The sequence below is a fragment of the Rhopalosiphum padi genome, chromosome 4 (genome assembly GCF_020882245.1).
Source record: "Rhopalosiphum padi isolate XX-2018 chromosome 4, ASM2088224v1, whole genome shotgun sequence".
Taxonomy (NCBI): domain Eukaryota; kingdom Metazoa; phylum Arthropoda; class Insecta; order Hemiptera; family Aphididae; genus Rhopalosiphum; species Rhopalosiphum padi.
In genome coordinates, this window is record NC_083600.1 from 10,445,557 (window position 1) to 10,455,982 (window position 10,426).

At 26.0% G+C, this 10,426-nt stretch overlaps 1 protein-coding gene across 2 annotated transcripts in view; it reads right to left on the reverse strand.

The window, feature by feature from the left end:
* LOC132928351 (ly6/PLAUR domain-containing protein 6B-like) overlaps positions 1 to 10,426 on the reverse strand; it is a 60,477-nt gene that overhangs the window by 36,247 nt on the left and 13,804 nt on the right. The window lies entirely within an intron of this gene.

The following is a 10,426-nucleotide window of genomic DNA, read 5'->3' on the forward strand; positions in this document are numbered from 1 at the left end:
GTATATTTTTGTTGTGTTGATATTTACATATAATTATGAGCGCGTATTATTTTCATAAAGGAATATAACGAGTCATTTTTATCTAATATTATGTATTGTGTGGGAACTTAAATTTACCCATTAAGATAGTGATAACAAAGTTAGAAGATTTCAATAATAAAAATTCAAAGCACAGTATTTTTACACTTACAAAAATTATAATAAAGTTGTAGTTATATTTTTAAAAGTACAAAATAGATTGGCTGTTTATTTATACTCACGCATATGAACAAAGTGTATTTTTATAAATCTATAGTGGTTATTCCTTGTATGGACGAAAATGTTAAGAGAAATAAAAAGTAAACAGTATAAAATTACTAGGTATTAATTTCACTTTACTTATCTCGATGCAATATATATATATTATTTTATTTAATTTGAAGTAGCATTGATTGAATACGATAAACCCTCACATTTTTAAAGCTACTCTGAGTAGAGCTTAATTTATTATGGGTATAGTATTAATTCAGTTTTTTCATTTTTAAAAACTCATAAAAAGATTTGGGACAACGATTTTTTAAATGTATTTAACATTGTTAAAATATGTTAAAGAAGGTCAAGGTTAATTTGGAAGTTCACAAAAAAAAAAAATATCTTATAGGAAATAGAAAATATCACTAATTTATAGCACAACGTGACATGTGTTCAATTTATTTCTAATTGATAAACAAATTCGTTGTGAAACTTCTAAAATAGATAGGTAACTCCTTGTATAATTATAAAGCTAAACTAAAAAGAAAAAGAAAAGAGAATCATTATTTATTTGATTGTTTTATTTCTGGTATGATGAAGTTTTGTTTAATACTTAATTATTAATATAATAAAATTATCGATTTTCAATTAATTATGATAAACTACAGGTACAAATGTAAGACGGTAATTTATAAATCATTTATAATAATTAAATCCTTTTAAAGATTATAGAATTCGTATTTTTTGCATTTAACAGTTATATACCAAAAACATTTTATAATAAACTCATCGTTTTATCGTGATTATGATCTTAATTAATTGTCTTTGTACTTTTTTCATAAAAAAAATCTTTATAAATTAAAATAATCTGATATTCTTGAAACTGGATGAAAAATGGATTATTTATTTTTATTTTCATTACATTATTTTAAATTATTAGTGACTGTGAAAATGATTGAAATTTATGGAAAATGCTTTTTTTTATAAATCTTTGAGCAGAGTTTTTAATTTTGGAACTACAATCTAAGAATGTAAAACAAATGTGTATAAAATGAAATTCTCAGTGAAATTAAACCATATTTTAATAGAAGAAAACTAGAATGGAGAACATTATTGTGGTTGAGTGGTAAAAAAAAGGTAGAAAAAAATAAGAAAAATCAATACCATCTCTGATGAAGAAAATGACATTTAACGAGTTTATCCGTTTCACTATTTCTTCATACTCATACAACAATAAAGTATATCATATTTATTATATCATTAAATTTAGTATTTATACATTTCTAAAAATTTTTAAATATTAAAATATATTAGATAGTATAATAATTGTACAACAATGTATGTCCTCGTGTATTTCAATTAAAGTGTGTCGAATACAATAATTGATTTGAATAAAACATGTAAATGACGAAAGTAATAAATAATAATTTTCTAAAGCATATCTTAAAGGATACATTTTTTATGGGCACGAAGAAAATAACAGTTCTTTTAAAAATAAAAATACTTTTTGTAAATAATATTTTAAAATCCGTACTTTTTCATTGTAGGTTGTTGAAAATTGTTTGTTGAAAAAAACATTTCACCTTACATTTAAAATTCATGAAATCGTGTGTGAAATTGACGTTTAAAGTAGATTTCATAAATAAATAGTGTGTTTTACATTTTAACAAATCGTGAATGGGTGATTTTTTAACGTTTGTGTGTAAATCTTAATTGTTAGGTGTAAATGAATATAAAGTTATATTTTAATCGTGATTAACTCGACATTAACAATTTGGTTTTGTTGGTGTTATCTGTACATTGTAAAAATTAATAGGTTAATGTGCTTGGGAAAAATAATTAAGCTGTTTATTATGGATACTAATTATGATATAACTAATACCGACGTTGTAATTTAAACGTACAGACTAGTAAACTTTAAATTATTTAATTAAAACAAATTAAGAATCTTAAACCTCATAACAATGAATAATAGTTGTTTTTTGTAATGGCTGAATATTATTAAAATAATATTAGGTATTATTATAGCGCCTACACGATGATGGTTATAATATGAATGTAGACCAGTCTTATATACACGTAATTAGGAGTGAAATAATTAAAAATTAAAATATTCGCCTGGTATTATTTAAAATCTTCTTTTAATTATGTAATGCAACCATTTTGCATATCGCATCTAGAGATTTTGTGATATTCTTATTACCATCCATTCATTATTTTTGGGCCACAGTCTATCCTTTTTAATCTTGATTTTACGCGGGTTTAGAATTTTTCACACTACACTTCATTTTTATACAATTAAAATAATGTTTAACGCCGTATATTATGGAGTTTTTATTTTTTTTTTTTGAATACGATATTATATACAGGCGGCGTAAAAAGTTATAGTTTCGTTAATTATTATGGAATGGCGAGGTATACACGGAACGCCGTACAGCGGAATTGTGGCGAACAAATTAAAATCGCGTCAGCAAGAAATCGCATTTATATAAAAAAAAAAAAAGACAAACAAACGATATGAGACGATGCAGACTCCGGAGATCTTTCGATTTGGTTTGTACGTCCATTTTTCAAAGAGGAGCTTTATAATATAACAACAAGGACGGCGTACTTCGAATCGATAACCGAGTATAATAAGCATACAAGCAAAGCATTGTATTTTGCAACGAATAATTGCAGATAACAATAACCTACTCGCATCACGCACGCGTACATGACAGTATCCGTTTTACAACAATAATACACATCTGTAACTCGTATATTATTGTAAATGTTTAATGTATAAGTCTGCTTCCGAGTTAATCAGCGTGGCAGCGGTCAGACGACCGCGGAATAATCAGATTCAGATATAACATCTGTTCGGCCGAGTACTTAGTAACGACGTGCATATAATAATACCGCAACAAAAACGGCTTTTAAAGTCGTAAGTTTCACCGGTGTTTTTTAAGGGATTAAATATTTTCACGACATATTAGGAAAAATTAAAACGTATACCGTTTCAAAGAGCATATAATATTTTATGGACTATCCTGTGTCCCTGCATTTGTTGGTTATCGCGTAATTTTTTACAAATTCATATATGGTTTAACAATATTCATTAAGGACGGTTTGACGCGAATTGGGTATTACCGTTTAAGCGTGGTTTTAGAACCACTACGACATTTATTATGAATTTCGAAAGAGAATGATATTTTGTAGAAAATGACATATCATTTTTTGAATACGCAGGTACCTACATATTTAGTGGTTATGTAAAAAAATCGTATTTTTTTTTTTTACTTTTTACACAGCTGTCACTTTATATTGTACTTCCACCATTTTGAAAGACGGATGTGTATCATTAACTCCAAAATATTATTTACTATTGTGCACCTACTGTAGTGTAAATTGTGTTTTCCTCAAAAACCCTCGTTGAACGAATTACAATTAACCGTTCTCCGCAGGTGTGTTTTACACTAAAAGTTCAGTGGTCCAATAATGGTGCGAGGGACGAGTGTGGTAAGACGTACTCTTCTCGAGGTCGCGGGCGGCAGAAAAAATAAAAATCGTCCTCGGCATCGGCTGTATACTGCTTCATTAACAATACCTATGGGACGTATTGTTCCGGTGACCCATATCGGCGGGCGTTCTGTGATTTGTATTCATCTTCGCCGGGACAATCGACCTCACTACATAATCCGGTGCAGGTTGACTTTGACAAATCCTAAGATATCAACCGTTTGTTTCACACCCGTTTAGTAACCTACACGCAAATTATAACGATATATTATACACATAAGTGTGTGCGTTTACGTACGCTATTGTTAAGAATCCATTCTTGTCGTCGTTGTTGGGCCCGTCCTATAATAATAAACAGTGTCGTCGTTTATATTATTCTGCAAATAACTTTTCGGCAGCCGCAGTGGCAGCGGCAGAACACAAAAACCACGGCACGGTTTGATCTTTTCAAAATTTCGAAATATTATTTATTTATTTATTTTTTTACCAGTTTTTTTTTTTGTCGTTCTATTATATTATTATTACCATTCAGACTCCGTTTTCTTGATCTTTTATTTTTGTACATTTTATATATATATATATATATATCTTATATACGTATAGATTTTTCTATGCGTTACTTTTATATGAAAACTGAGTTGTTCATTTGTTCCGACATGAAATGGAGTACAAATAAGAAGAAAAAAAACAAACGAACGAAATGAAAAAAAATCGTGGGCGGTGATTTCATATTCTCCGGAACGGTATCATAATAATATTTCCAAGGAATATTATAGTAATATCGAAACGTAGGAAAAAGCGTACACGTGTGACGGGACACGCAAGTGCGTGCGGTGTGTGTTTGTGTGTGCGTTATAGTATGCAGCGGAATGGGGTGAAGAGAAAAATAGTCCGGAAGAAGAAGAAAAAGTTTCATGCAGACTTCTATAAGACTATCTCACACCCTCGCTCGGGCCCCGGTACCGCGATTAACGTCGATGTTTATTGCTCGGGATTTTGCGCCAAGTCGGCATACACTATTGTGTATACGCATATATATATATATATATATAAACGATATTTCTAAGTGGCTTTGACGCCCGATATTTTGGCATTCAGCCCCGAAAACACTAATTATTGTAAGACGTATGTGATTTGTTTCGGATGTGTTTTGTGTCTCTACCCTGCTCGGTTTTCTACAAGACATTGCCAATTCGAAGTCGAACACGTGAGTAAATCTTTTTAATGAATACAATATAATTTATAATTTATCATTGGTTTGGATTCGATTTTTATTATGTCGTGTTATAATATTATTTCACGGTGGTCCTATCTGTATGAAATCATGGGTATGTCCATTATTACCAATACATCTGATTAGGCGCGTATATTACCATCATCGACGCTATGCGTAAGGTATTATCAGAAAATATAGGCCATGTTGTAAAAGTCAAATAGTGTCTGTCTATTATCGTGATATATATTATGTTGTATACCTACTATATATAGATGTGTCCAATGGACAGTTTTTTTTTTACTTAAAACTGTACGATCTGTGACATATTGCAGAGCTCGAAAGAAGGTTATTGTTAGAAATGAGTAGATAAATCGATTTTACAACGTAGGTCCATTTCTATTTCAACAGACAAATTCAATAAACATTTTTATCAATTAAGGACGAAAAATACTAGAATAATACCTAAGAAATATTGCTAAATGAATCTTTGCCTAAAAACAATAATGGTATTTAATGTTATTTACTAGTCTATATCGTATGTACTATATGGTCTAAGTTGATCGGAAATATCGTTAATCGGTATAGTCGTTAACGATAATTCCTTAATTTACGTCTTGGTAACAGTGTAACATTTATGTAACATGATGTATACTTAAGTACATATATCTATGTATTCGATATTAATAAATTTTAAACGCCACTGTTTTATGTGTGTAAGCGGTCCACATTCAAATCTATCGCAATCATAGTTCTAAAATTTGGTACATAAGTAATAAGTAGTGTAATCGAAGATATGCACATCGAAGCCAATTTTTTTTTACTATTTGAATTTTAAAGAGTGGTCCCACAAGGATTTGTCGGCTTACAAAGAACGAGTATATTTTTGTTTTTATATTGGTTACATAATTTAAAAAAGTTATTATTATTTTCATAAATTCTAATTATTCTTTTTGAACTGACAACGTTAGATAAAATATATTATATATTATAATGCAAAAACACTTATTGTTATTAAATAACTTGACATAAACAAAAACAAATTTTATTGTTTAACATATATAAGTTATGGTATAACATAAATACATAATTTAGTTAAATAAGTTATATATTAATTTTAGCTGTATCTCATTAAAAGCTTTTTTTTAATTAAATTTTTGTTTTGTTACATATTTTAATCTAAAATGGATCAATACGAGTATATAATATATATTATTATAATAAGAAAATACAGTATATTGTTATTTAATGAAATAAAGCAATTTAAATAAATATTGGTCATTATCATTATTATTTATTTAATTTTATTTGAATTAGGTAGACATTTTTTTTTAAATTATTTAAGTACCAAGTAGAAGATTATAAAATAATTTTACTGTTCACAATATTAATTAACATATAAATATATGTGAGAATTGTAGATTATTTTTAAAAATAATTTTTTTGTCAAACAAGTAAATAGAAAAATATATCGTGATATACAGTGCAAATAATAGTTTCATTTTATTTTTTTGGAAAAAATGTATTAAAACTAAGATGGACAATCGTGATTAAATGTACATTGATAATTGTCATTGGTATAATATAACATTGTTGATAAAAATTAAAAGTTCAATTTATATATAGTTTGGTATCTAATATGACACGAAACATAAAAGCTTTTGAAGAACTTTTTTACTACTAAGATATTTTTTGAAAAGAAATTTTATAATTATAAAATGATATAAATTTTGGTGTACAGACATTTATATTTTCATATTATAATATAATAAAAAAGCAATTATGTCTCATATTCGTATACAAGAACTGTACAACTGAATAATTTTAATAATATAATGTGCACCTGTGCAAATTGGTAACTATTAATTCTTTAATTTTTCTATTAACAAGTTGTATAATAAGTAGCATACCTTAATGTTTTAAATATGGTTGGTATTTTACGACTAACTATATAGTTTTAAATAAAGATAATTGATAAATATTTTAAATTAGTTGTTGCAGTATTGTATTAATAGGCTTTAATGATCACATTCATATTAAGTAGTTACAACTTAGCCATGTATTTTATGATGGATATAATGTCGCATTCCGTAAATATTATAAGCTTGATAGTTATTTACGTTTTAAATTGTATACATATTCTCAGTAGGTATCCTTTTATCTACTTATAATTGTATTAAATGTTTGTAAATTCAATTTTAACAGTTTTAACTGCATGAGACCTGGAAGATTTAAAGCACGGAATGTTTAAATTTGCTTGTCTTATGAACATTAAACGATGCTATGTAGTATCATCAAAATACTTTATACCGAAAATAGTCAAGCCTGCAAAATGTCTCGTTTAAGATGAAAAGTTTTGTGTATTATAAGATTAAAGAAGTTAAAAAAAATAATTTGAACACAACAGTCTTGAGTTTATTCATTCTCCGGAAGTAATTTTAGAAAATGATCCTTTAGATACTCGTTGCATTAAAACAATATTTTAAATTAAAGTTTTAGAAGTATAACATTATTTGTTTATTTCGTAAATACATAGCTTATAATTAAATATGGTTTTCGTCGTATATGTATATAGATATATATATTTAGGTAATGAAGTGTTACCTTTTGTAAGACAAGCAGTTGTACAAAATACAATCTAACTTGTTTATGCATAAAAATTACAGAGAGACACGTACGCTGAAGATGAGAACTATTTTTGTAGTTTTTAGTATACAACATATTTAAAAGGATCAAACTTTAAAGTACTGATTTTTGTGTTTATGTAATTTTTGGTAATAAAGGAAAGAAATTTGAAGCTAAAATAGTTGTAAAACTTAAAATATTTAAAATGTTTGTTGTAAATATTACAAAATTATTTATTTACACTCATAATCTAAAATGTATTTTTTTCCATAAAAAAAAATCATATTATTGATTATAAAAAGTTACTTTTAAGTAAAACAAGTAAAATATACTATTTGTTTAGTTAAAAAAAAATATAAATAATATCGGCGGAGTACGATTGCGCGCAGTGACAGAATAACAAAGAACATGATTTTAACTATTCAAAGGCGTACGATAGCGCATGAAATTGGGTGTGACGTTGCCAAATTTTTTAATAAACAAAAATTAAGTTATATCATAATTATTTTTAATATTTAAATACACATACAATTACATTTATTCAGAAACTAAGAATGATTAAATGAAACATTAAAAAAATGTTATTATACCATCATAAAAGAAAAAAATTATTATTTAAAAAAAATTATCTTTAAAAATATATCGTTAAATTTACGCAAATAACACAATATAAAAAAAGTTAATAATTCAAAAAAGTGGACCAATTATAATTAATATAATATTTAAATTACATTTTAAAGCCCCGATACCTATTCCAACTATAGCCAAATACTTAAATAAATTTTTTAGTGTTTTATTATTTATACGTATAATGTTTGTGCTCAATTTTCTGTAATTTTTCCTTCGATTTTGGCTTGATTATTCCTTTGGAAATGATAAAAATATTTACCATGAACATATATATTTGGCAACGTTGCTTAAAAGTAAAAATAATATCGCGCAATCGTACACTTAAAAAGGTACCGGCCGATAAGGACCGCGTGCAATCGTATCGTGCCCAATAATATAACTTTTATCTTAAAAATGGGTGTTAATTATGTGTCGATAAATTTTATGAATTTGTGAATTAAATAGTCTACTAGTATGTTTTGATCAATAGGTATTCATTTTATGATTTTTTTTAAATTTGCACTAATATTTATTTTTATTATTTAAATGTATGATATGACATTTTATTTATTAGTAGTATATTTTTGCATATCATTTTTTTTGAAACTGTTTAATCTGACTACTTCTAGATTTATTTTTTATTCCAAATTTTTTCAGTGTGTATTTTTATATGAAATATAGAAAGATTATTTTACTACAGAATTAATGAGTTTTTTCATTAACAAAATTAATAATGGATGTTTAAAATTGGTATTTTTCAATGATTTTTAAGTTTTTAAGTTTCTTTTTAGTTTTTAAAATCTGTCAAATTATATTATAATTAAACAAATCATACAACACAATTTTTAAAACTTTTAATTTAGGATTTAATGGTCTTACATTTATTACATTTCACCAAATACCAAGGACATATTATATTTCAACTATAGATTTATTGGTTGTAAATGTACGGTGATTATATATACGTTTCAGATAAACTTGTACCAAATCGTATACCTATAATTTTAATTAATGACAGCGAAAAGCTTATATCACTGGTTCAAAACACTTAACTTTTATATAGCGTTATAAGTAAAAATTGAAATGCTTTTTCTATAATATCATTTGTATATTAGTGTTGTTATCAAAAAAAAAAAAAAGAAGAAAAATGGAAACAATATCTTGCAATTTGTTATTTGTATGTATTCAATATAACTTCATAAATTTCTTTTTTTTTTTGTCTAAAGTATATCGAAGTTATATCACATCCAGTGAATACATGAAAAAATAGTATGTTATTCTTAACATATTTTGAATATTTAAATTTTAAATTTGTTGGCCTTATTACAAAATTGTTTGATTTTCCATTTTTGTATTACAAAGTAAATGGTGAAACAAATATGTCAGATAGTTATCATCGTATATTATAGTAGTACCAAAGAATCAATATTCTCGCCAAACATTACAATTCATATTTGCTATTTAAAGTGTATTGTGAACAATTTTAGTGTCATAATTCTCAACTTTTGAGTCGTGTCAAAAAAAAAATGGACTTTGTATAAACATATCTATTTTTCCTTACTTTGTATTTTCTTGGTTATTTTGAAAAGTAAAAGGAAATTATCCTATCCTAATTTTTATCCCTAAGGCTCGAACTAGATTGAATTTACTATAGTTACTAAAAATCACCCTTAATGTTGAAAATCGAAGAAATTTTACTGTTCCAAAATATGATGACCAAAAAAAAAAAAAAAAAACACATTGTAAAATCAATACATTTATTGCTCCGCTCGAAATCTAAAATATTATCATTTAACACGATAATAATCAAATTTTTGAGAGTACCAACTCAAAAATAATTGTATCCACAAGAGCTCAAAGTTGTATTAGTGTTAGTTGAAACACGTTAATCGTAACAAATTATAAATTGTAAAACATAGAACTGCAAAGCCATTATAATAGTAAAGTATGTTTCGATAAAATGAAAATATTGGTTATTTTTTTAATAAAATTATATATTATATAGTTTATACAATTATTCAATAACTTAAACTGTTTTTAAGTAAGTTTGAAAAGTCAAAACAATACCATAAACATATACATTTTTTTCTGCATTATCTAATATTTGTGAATGAAACCTTTTTTATTATATAAAAATATAATAATGTTCAGTAATTGAATGAAAAGTGTTAATAATTTTTCTTCAAATAGTATAGTAAAATTATCTATTTTTTATTTTTGTTGAATTAAAATAGTTTGCATTTATTCCAA